Source organism: Lontra canadensis, unplaced genomic scaffold, assembly GCF_010015895.1.
Source record: "Lontra canadensis isolate GAN:19392208 unplaced genomic scaffold, GSC_riverotter_1.0 scaffold38, whole genome shotgun sequence".
Classification (NCBI taxonomy): domain Eukaryota; kingdom Metazoa; phylum Chordata; class Mammalia; order Carnivora; family Mustelidae; genus Lontra; species Lontra canadensis.
Genome location: NW_022631032.1, coordinates 18,193,862 through 18,201,223, shown reverse-complemented (window position 1 = coordinate 18,201,223; position 7,362 = coordinate 18,193,862).

The window sequence follows — 7,362 nt, the reverse complement described above, 5'->3', positions numbered from 1 at the left end:
TTTAGTGTAGAGGACAAGGATCTCGGGATGTGGCTGGGAGAAGGGAATCTCAGGGTCAAGGTTCCCTTGACTGCCTTCCAGGCTCCCTCTCTCATCCCACTGCCTCCATGTTTCCTAGCAAATGCTGCAATAGGAGATTATGGGCCCATCAGGAGAGTCTTCTGGAAGCCTTGCGAACTGGATGAGGAAGGAAATTAGGAAGTGAGGAGGGAGAGTGGGGAAAGCATGCAGAGATTACAAACTCCCTTATATAATTAATGGAGGTGGGATGTAACTTAATGGGAAAAATCCTGTCAGCCCTTGAGAGGTGGGTTTTGAAACTCCATTTCTGTGGTGGATATGATTTTCCATACAAGTTAACTTTCAGAGATTCCCCGCCAAATATTAATATCCTTCCTCCACATTGGAACTCTAGTGTCCCTGCTTGTTGCAAAGCATCTTCAATATGTATTTAATATTGTGCGGGCAATCGAAGAATGTGGGGATCTGTAACAAATCTAAAACAGCTTAAAATCAAGGGTTTGGTGTAAATAAAGAGCTTTGCGGTTATCATGTTTTCAGTTTTTTCACAAGCTCTCATTCCAGATCATTCCAGAGGGAAGAGAAGTCATCCTATTTTTAAAGACCTCCAAAGTACATTCCACTGTCTTCTTTCACAGCCTCGTCTGTTATCTATGAGCTCTCAGTGCTGGCAAGTCCTCCTGGGGCTCTAACTACATTCTGCCTGCAGAAGCAGCTCTGGCCACCCAGCCAGGGGAACCAGAGGAACTTTCTGCCATCTTTGATAGCATCTTCCTCAGGCCTTCTAGGTCAGTGAGACTTCGGAGCCCAGAAAATCCTAACTTCCATAGCCTCCTTTGAATCTGGAGAATCTGTTGTTCTAGAAGCTCAGTGTTGAATATCTTCACTGAAGAGGTCTTTTTGCCTGCGGGGAGAAGGAAAGCAGCTCCAAGTAGCACTATGAGCAGAGCTTAGCTTAGAGGGTGAGTATGTGAGGGAGCAAGAGGGCCCTGTGCCCACACAGGTCTGCTGGCTCCTACTCCTAGGCCTGCCAGCAGCTGGCAACTGCTCCCCCAGTGCTCTGAGCTCCAAGTCAGGGGACTAACATCCCTCCCCTGTGTGTGTCCTCTGCTCTTCAAGGAATAGGGGTCAGAAGCGTCAAGGAAGCTTGGCCTCGCCCGAGAGGAAAAGGAAGCTCAAAGGCCGGGTCAGAGGGTGAGATACTGCTGGGTCGTAGGATGCATCTGGCTTTAACAATTCTGAGGAAGGAAGGGGGGAAAGAAATCAGATCCTGGTGGCCTTCGGAAGGCTGATCAGCCTCTGAGATTTTTCCCACATGCCTCTGTTGCCCAGATTAAGGCTTCAAACTGGCTTAAAAATCTCTTCCATCTCACATCCTCACTCCGAGAGACGGTAGGTCCTGAACACAAAGTGTTGCCATGCCATACAGTTCTAGAGGGTACTACTCACACAGGAAGGTGAAAGCCTGAAAAACAAAGATGTGTGTGTAAAAGGTGCATGGGGGGCCCTGCCTATATTGGGAGAATGTCCTTGAATAAATGCACAGTTTAGGAGTCCCCAGACTCCCCATGGCCTGGGAGCATGGTATCCTTCAGAACGCAGCTCATAGTGACATGCGTAGTCATGGGGGGAAAGAACACTAGCCTTCAAGTGAGAGGCCTGAGTTCCACCCCGATCTCTAGGGAGCCACTAGGGACCTTAGATTTTCCTGGGCTAGATCAGTGGTTTCCATAGAGGCTACCCATTTTGTGCCAAAAATTGTCACAGACAGACCTCCACATGATATATCTTCCATGGTGAGTTGAGTTCTAAAGATAAAATAGAGGGTGAAACTATTGCCCGATAAAAACGTTGCTTTAAGATCCTTTAAGTTACACGCAAACACAGAGATGCACTTATTCTGATAGGCATTTGTTAAGATCAGAGACCCACTGAAGGGAAACAGTCCCATCTACCAGTCATCCCCAGCCCAGGCAGCCCCTCATCGAGAGGAACAACAGTCAAATCACCAGCCTTATTCAGTGGTTACAGGTTTAATTTTTGTTTTGCTATTTGTGAGTTTGTTTGCTAAGCCCATATCGTCAAATTTCAGTACACACAAGATGCAACTCTATCCTAAATGTATTTACACATCTTTGTTGGTTTAAAAAAATACATTGTGATAAATGTGACTAGAAACTCAGAAAAGTTTTTATATGAATGTGTTTTATTTATTGCAACAACATCTATATACATTTGCAAGAAATTTTTTTTTTAAATGTGCAGGTGTGGTGAGATAGGTGAATTATCCAGGGATAGAGGTTGCTAGAATCAGAAGGCCTAGCTGGCCCCTGGCTCTGTGGCCAAGATAGGCAAGGGAGAGCCAAGTTAATGAGATGGGCTAAACTAACCACAGCTTGAAATCCTAATGCATTTACACTCTCTAGGCAAGTCCACACTGACTGACCCAGGAGGATACCTTGGCTTTCAACCCACATTCAAAAAACCAATTTTGAAAAAGGGTAGTTGGACTTAGGTTTGTTTAGCCCCTGGATTCCAACTATACCTTACATGCTGCCTTGTCATTTTGGTGGTGTTCGTATGCCTTATTATCTATGGCTATTGGAACAGCCCTGGGAGGCAGGCAAAATGAGTATGTTTCCCATTTTCCAGACACAGAAATCAAGGCTCCAAAATTCAGGGGTCTTGTCTGAGACCCAACAAGCTCAATAAACGTTAGAATTAGAACCAGAATCCAAGTTTTCTAGTTTCAAGACTGTCTAGTTTCCAAAATATTAACAAAAAACACAGACTTTATCACTGTGCTTATCTAGAAAGGTCTGTTTACTCTTGCCTAAAACAGAAGCATGCCTGTGTCACCGCTGAGTTCTCCTTCCAGAGGTAGAATCATTCTTTAAATTCTCAGCCGGAATTCTTCTACATGGGTGCTGTTCTCTGGACCCTGTTCGTCTGCCCCCCTCTGGTGGCCATTACACAAATAACAGGTGGTAGAGCTGCTCCCAAGGCGGTGTTGGTTTCTCTCTCATCAAGCAAACAGCACCTACTCTGTGCCAGGCTCTGCACTAGGTGCTGGACACACAAAAATTAATAATCTAGGGCGTTGCCTTCGTAGGTGGTAGACAAACAAGTAAGAAGATGATTACAAAATAGCAGGGCAAGTGTCATGGGGAAGTATGCAGAAAATGCTGGGAGTGTACCAAAGATACCTGGGCTGGCCTCGTGAGGGAAAAGAGTAGATATCTAAGAAAGGGAAGGCGGTGCTGGAGCTGAGTTCCCAAGGCCAAATAGGAGCAGGAAATGAGAGGAGGCCTTAGGAATTCAGGAAGCTGCCAGGATCGAGTTCAAGATGGTGGAATTCAGACCACCGGTGCAAGGGACAAGGGCAAAAGGTGGGTCAGAGGGATTGAATGGGGTCAAATTAGGAAAAGCTTTTTATATCATGCTAGCCTTTGAGCTCAAAACCTCTAGGCTAGTGGTCTCCAAACTTTTTTTGATCATTTTCCCCATCAATAAAAATATATGAGTGTGCATCCCCAACTTTTAGATATTTATTTAAACATCATATACCCAAGCAATATAGTGTAATGATCAAGAGCATGAGGTCTAGAGTCAAACTGACTGGGTTCAAATCCTGACCTTGCTACTTATTCATGGTGTGATCTTGAAGAAATAACCTTTCTGTACCTCAACATCCTCATCTGCAAACAGGAATATAGCAGATCTAACCTGTGGGACTGTGGGGAGGAGTAAATGAATTCATTCCAGGGGAAAGCTTAGGACAATGCTTGACACATAGTACATGTTGTTGTAGCTAGTAGCTGCATACGCGTTTGCAGTTTGGTGTTTTTATAAAAGTGGAGTTGAGATTTACAACAAGTAAGGGCCCCATTTACTCCCAGAAGTTCTGTTTCAACATAAACTTACTTCAAAATGTCAAGAATTATTCTAGTCTTTAAAAACAACAACATGAAGAAAAGACCGTCCCCCCCCACCCCCACCAAACACCTACCTAAAACAAAAACAGCTTTGTCACCCCTGGATCCTACTCATGCCTAAACTCATGCTTGAGAGTGACTTCTCTTCTTTTTAATTCAAATTGTCTTTTTTTTTTTTTTTAAGATTTTATTTATTTATTTGACAGACAGAGATCACAAATAGGCAGAGAGGCAGGCAGAGAGAGAGAGGGGAGGAAGCAGGCTCCCTGCTGAGCAGAGAGCCCGATGTGGGGCTCGATCCCACCACCTGGGATCATGACCCGAGCTGAAGGCAGAGGCTTCAACCCACTGAGCCACCCAGGTGCCCCAGTCCATGGAGAGCGGGACAGAGAGACCCAGGGGATGATGCTACCCGTCTGCGAACCAACATTTGGAATTTTAAAAGGAAAATATAGGTACACCTGTGTGGCTCATTGGTTAAGCATTCGACTCTTGATTTCAGCTGAGGTCATGATCTCAGTGAGATCCAGCCCTGCCTTGGCTCCGTGCTGGGCGTGGGGCCTGCTTAAGATTCTCTCTCTCCCTCTGCCCCTTCCTGACTGCCTGGTCATGCTTGCTCTCTAAATAAATAAATAGACGAAAACTATAAATATGTAATAAACTACCTTTTAAAAACATTTTCATTTTTCATTTTAGGGGCACCTGGGTGGCTCAGTCAGTTAAGCATTCGACTCTTGATCTCGGCTCAGGTCTTGATCTCAGGGTCATGAGTTCAAGCACTGCTTTGAGCTCCCTGTTGGGCATGGAGCCTACTAAAAAAAATTTTTTTTCATTTTAATTATTAGGATACAAACTATTTTTGCTCTCTCTAAGGAAAATGTGTTTTGGCAAAGATAAAACTTGCTTGATTTTTCTTTTTTTTTAAGATTTTATTTTATTTATTTTACAGAGAGAGAGAATCACAGTAGGCAGAGAGGCAGGCAGAGGGAGAGGGGGAAGCAGGCTCCCCGCTGAGCAGAGAGCCCGATACAGGGTTCAATCCCAGGACCCTGAGACCATGACCTGAGCTGAAGGCAGAGGTTTAACCCACTGAGCCACCCAAGCACCCCATTGATTTTTCTTTATAATCTCAGTTTTATACTCTGTAAAGTAACCATTCAAAGTTCTCGTTCCAAATTGAGATTATTCCAGTACGTGGTTTTGAAATAACTGACAAGGAGCTTCACCAACATGCATAGATATCAAATGCAAGAAGTGCTTTTTGGATTATGCCTAATAAATAGTGATAGTCATCTTCCCGTTTCCTCCACCAATTATGCAAATGTATTTGTTGAAATTTAGCTGACAGTTTCCATTTTTCCTGAAGTCAATCATTTGTTCTTGCAAAATAATTGGGTGATTTTACCTTTTCAAACTGTTAACAAATTGGTTTATTTTAAAAAGATTTGTGTATATAACATCAGAATATCCTGTCTCCAAGTTTTTAAAGTAAGTAGATAAATGAGCTTTTATAAGTGTCCCACTTACATAGTTTTCAGCCTCAAAAATCACATAACTCTGGAGAAATTTCCACTATCCATTTTCAGTGTAAACCCATGGTCTCCAAAGCATGAGTTTATTTTGGAAAGCTATTACTCTCTCACACTTTGTTACAACATAACCTTTGCCTCCACTGGACAAGTGTATTTATTTTTTCTAAATATCTTGTAGGTACATTTTACTGACTCCACTTTCGTCATCGAAAAGGTCAACAGATTTAAAACATGGTCTGTTTATAAAAGAAAGATTAATAACAGGTTTACGTTTGACAACTCTTTTAAGTACGTTGCCACAGGGAAACCCTTGTCACCTCACCTTGTATTGATTGTGAGACAAGCTGTATTTCTCAGTCCCATTTTTCCTACTTCTGGGTAGGAAGCTGTACTTTTTTTTTTTAATTAAAAAATTCATATATACACACATATACTAAACAAAAAACCCTCATTGCGCTTACAGATAAAATACATAACACTCCTGCCTAGCATAATTTTAATCCAGTGGTATGCAGTTAAATGTTTAACACTAGGACTCTGAAAAGAAGACAAGACCCTGATTTGTAGTATTTGCCAACTTCCATGGTTAAATATTCTCACTGAGGTCAGTTTCAAGCCACCAACACACTGTCTCCGATCGCAGAGCTGGGAAGAGATGCAGGGCAGCAGACCATTATATAACACGTCCATCCTCCAGGGTGCAAGAAATATAAATGACCTCAAGAGCGTGCATAATAGCAACATGTAGTAAAATAATTAGGAAGTGATGAGTATATTTAAATATGCATTATATTTTAAATAATTTAATTATAAGTTTATATGCTTTATTTTTAATAATGGCTGTGCTTATCAACCAGCTCCAAAACTCCTGAAAATTTAATAATAAAATATAAAATTTTATAATAATAATAATAATAATAATAATCCATTATAAAACTGTTCCGCACATACCACTTTGACCTTGTTAGGCTAAAAGAGGAGGGTCCCTTCTGTATGTGTAACGTGTGCTTGTAGGCATTATGTACATGTTTGTTTATGTTCCAACTATAAAAATTCTTTACTTCTGAAGGAGACATTTTATATGACTGACTTCTGATTTTTTTAATGTAATGAGCTTTTGAAATTAAATATTTTTGAAGGAATAATTTGGTCAGGTTCTGACAAAATGTTAATAATCTGTTTTATGTTAGTGTTAAGTGTTAATAATCTGAACTGACGTTGTATTTGGGGCTTGGTTTGGGAATAATCAGCATCTTTTCAATATTGACTTCAAAGCTTTAAATGAGCATGTCTCTTCGTTTATTCAAGTCTTCTCTTTGTCTCTCAATAAAGTTTGGAAGTTTTCCTATTGTTGGGCCTTTTTAAAAAGTGTGCTATTTGGTAATACATAATTCTAGTTGCTATGGTAAATAGAATGGGTTTTTCCCTGATATTTCTATATTGGTTATTGATATTATATATAAAACCACTGATTTTATATATAAAAGCTAATGCTTTTTATATGTTTATTATATAAGCGAGTTCTTATTAAAAAATATCTTTAGGGGGCACCTGAGTGCCTCAGTGGGTTAAGCCTCTGCCTTCGGTTCAGGTCATGATCTCAGGGTCCTGGAATCGAGTCCCACATTGGGCTCTCTGCTTGGCAGGGAGCCTGCTTCCCTCCTCTCTCTCTCTGCCTGCCTCTCTGCCTACTTGTGATCTCTGTCAAATAAATAAACAAAATCTTTAAAAAAAATCTGTGGCTTTTATTTTGTTATTTTATTTTTTAAAGATTTATTTATTTATTTGACAGAGAGAGAGAGGGACAGCGAGAGAAGGAATATAAACAGGGGGGTGGGAGAGTCAGAAGCAGGCTTCTCCTGAGCAGGGAGCCC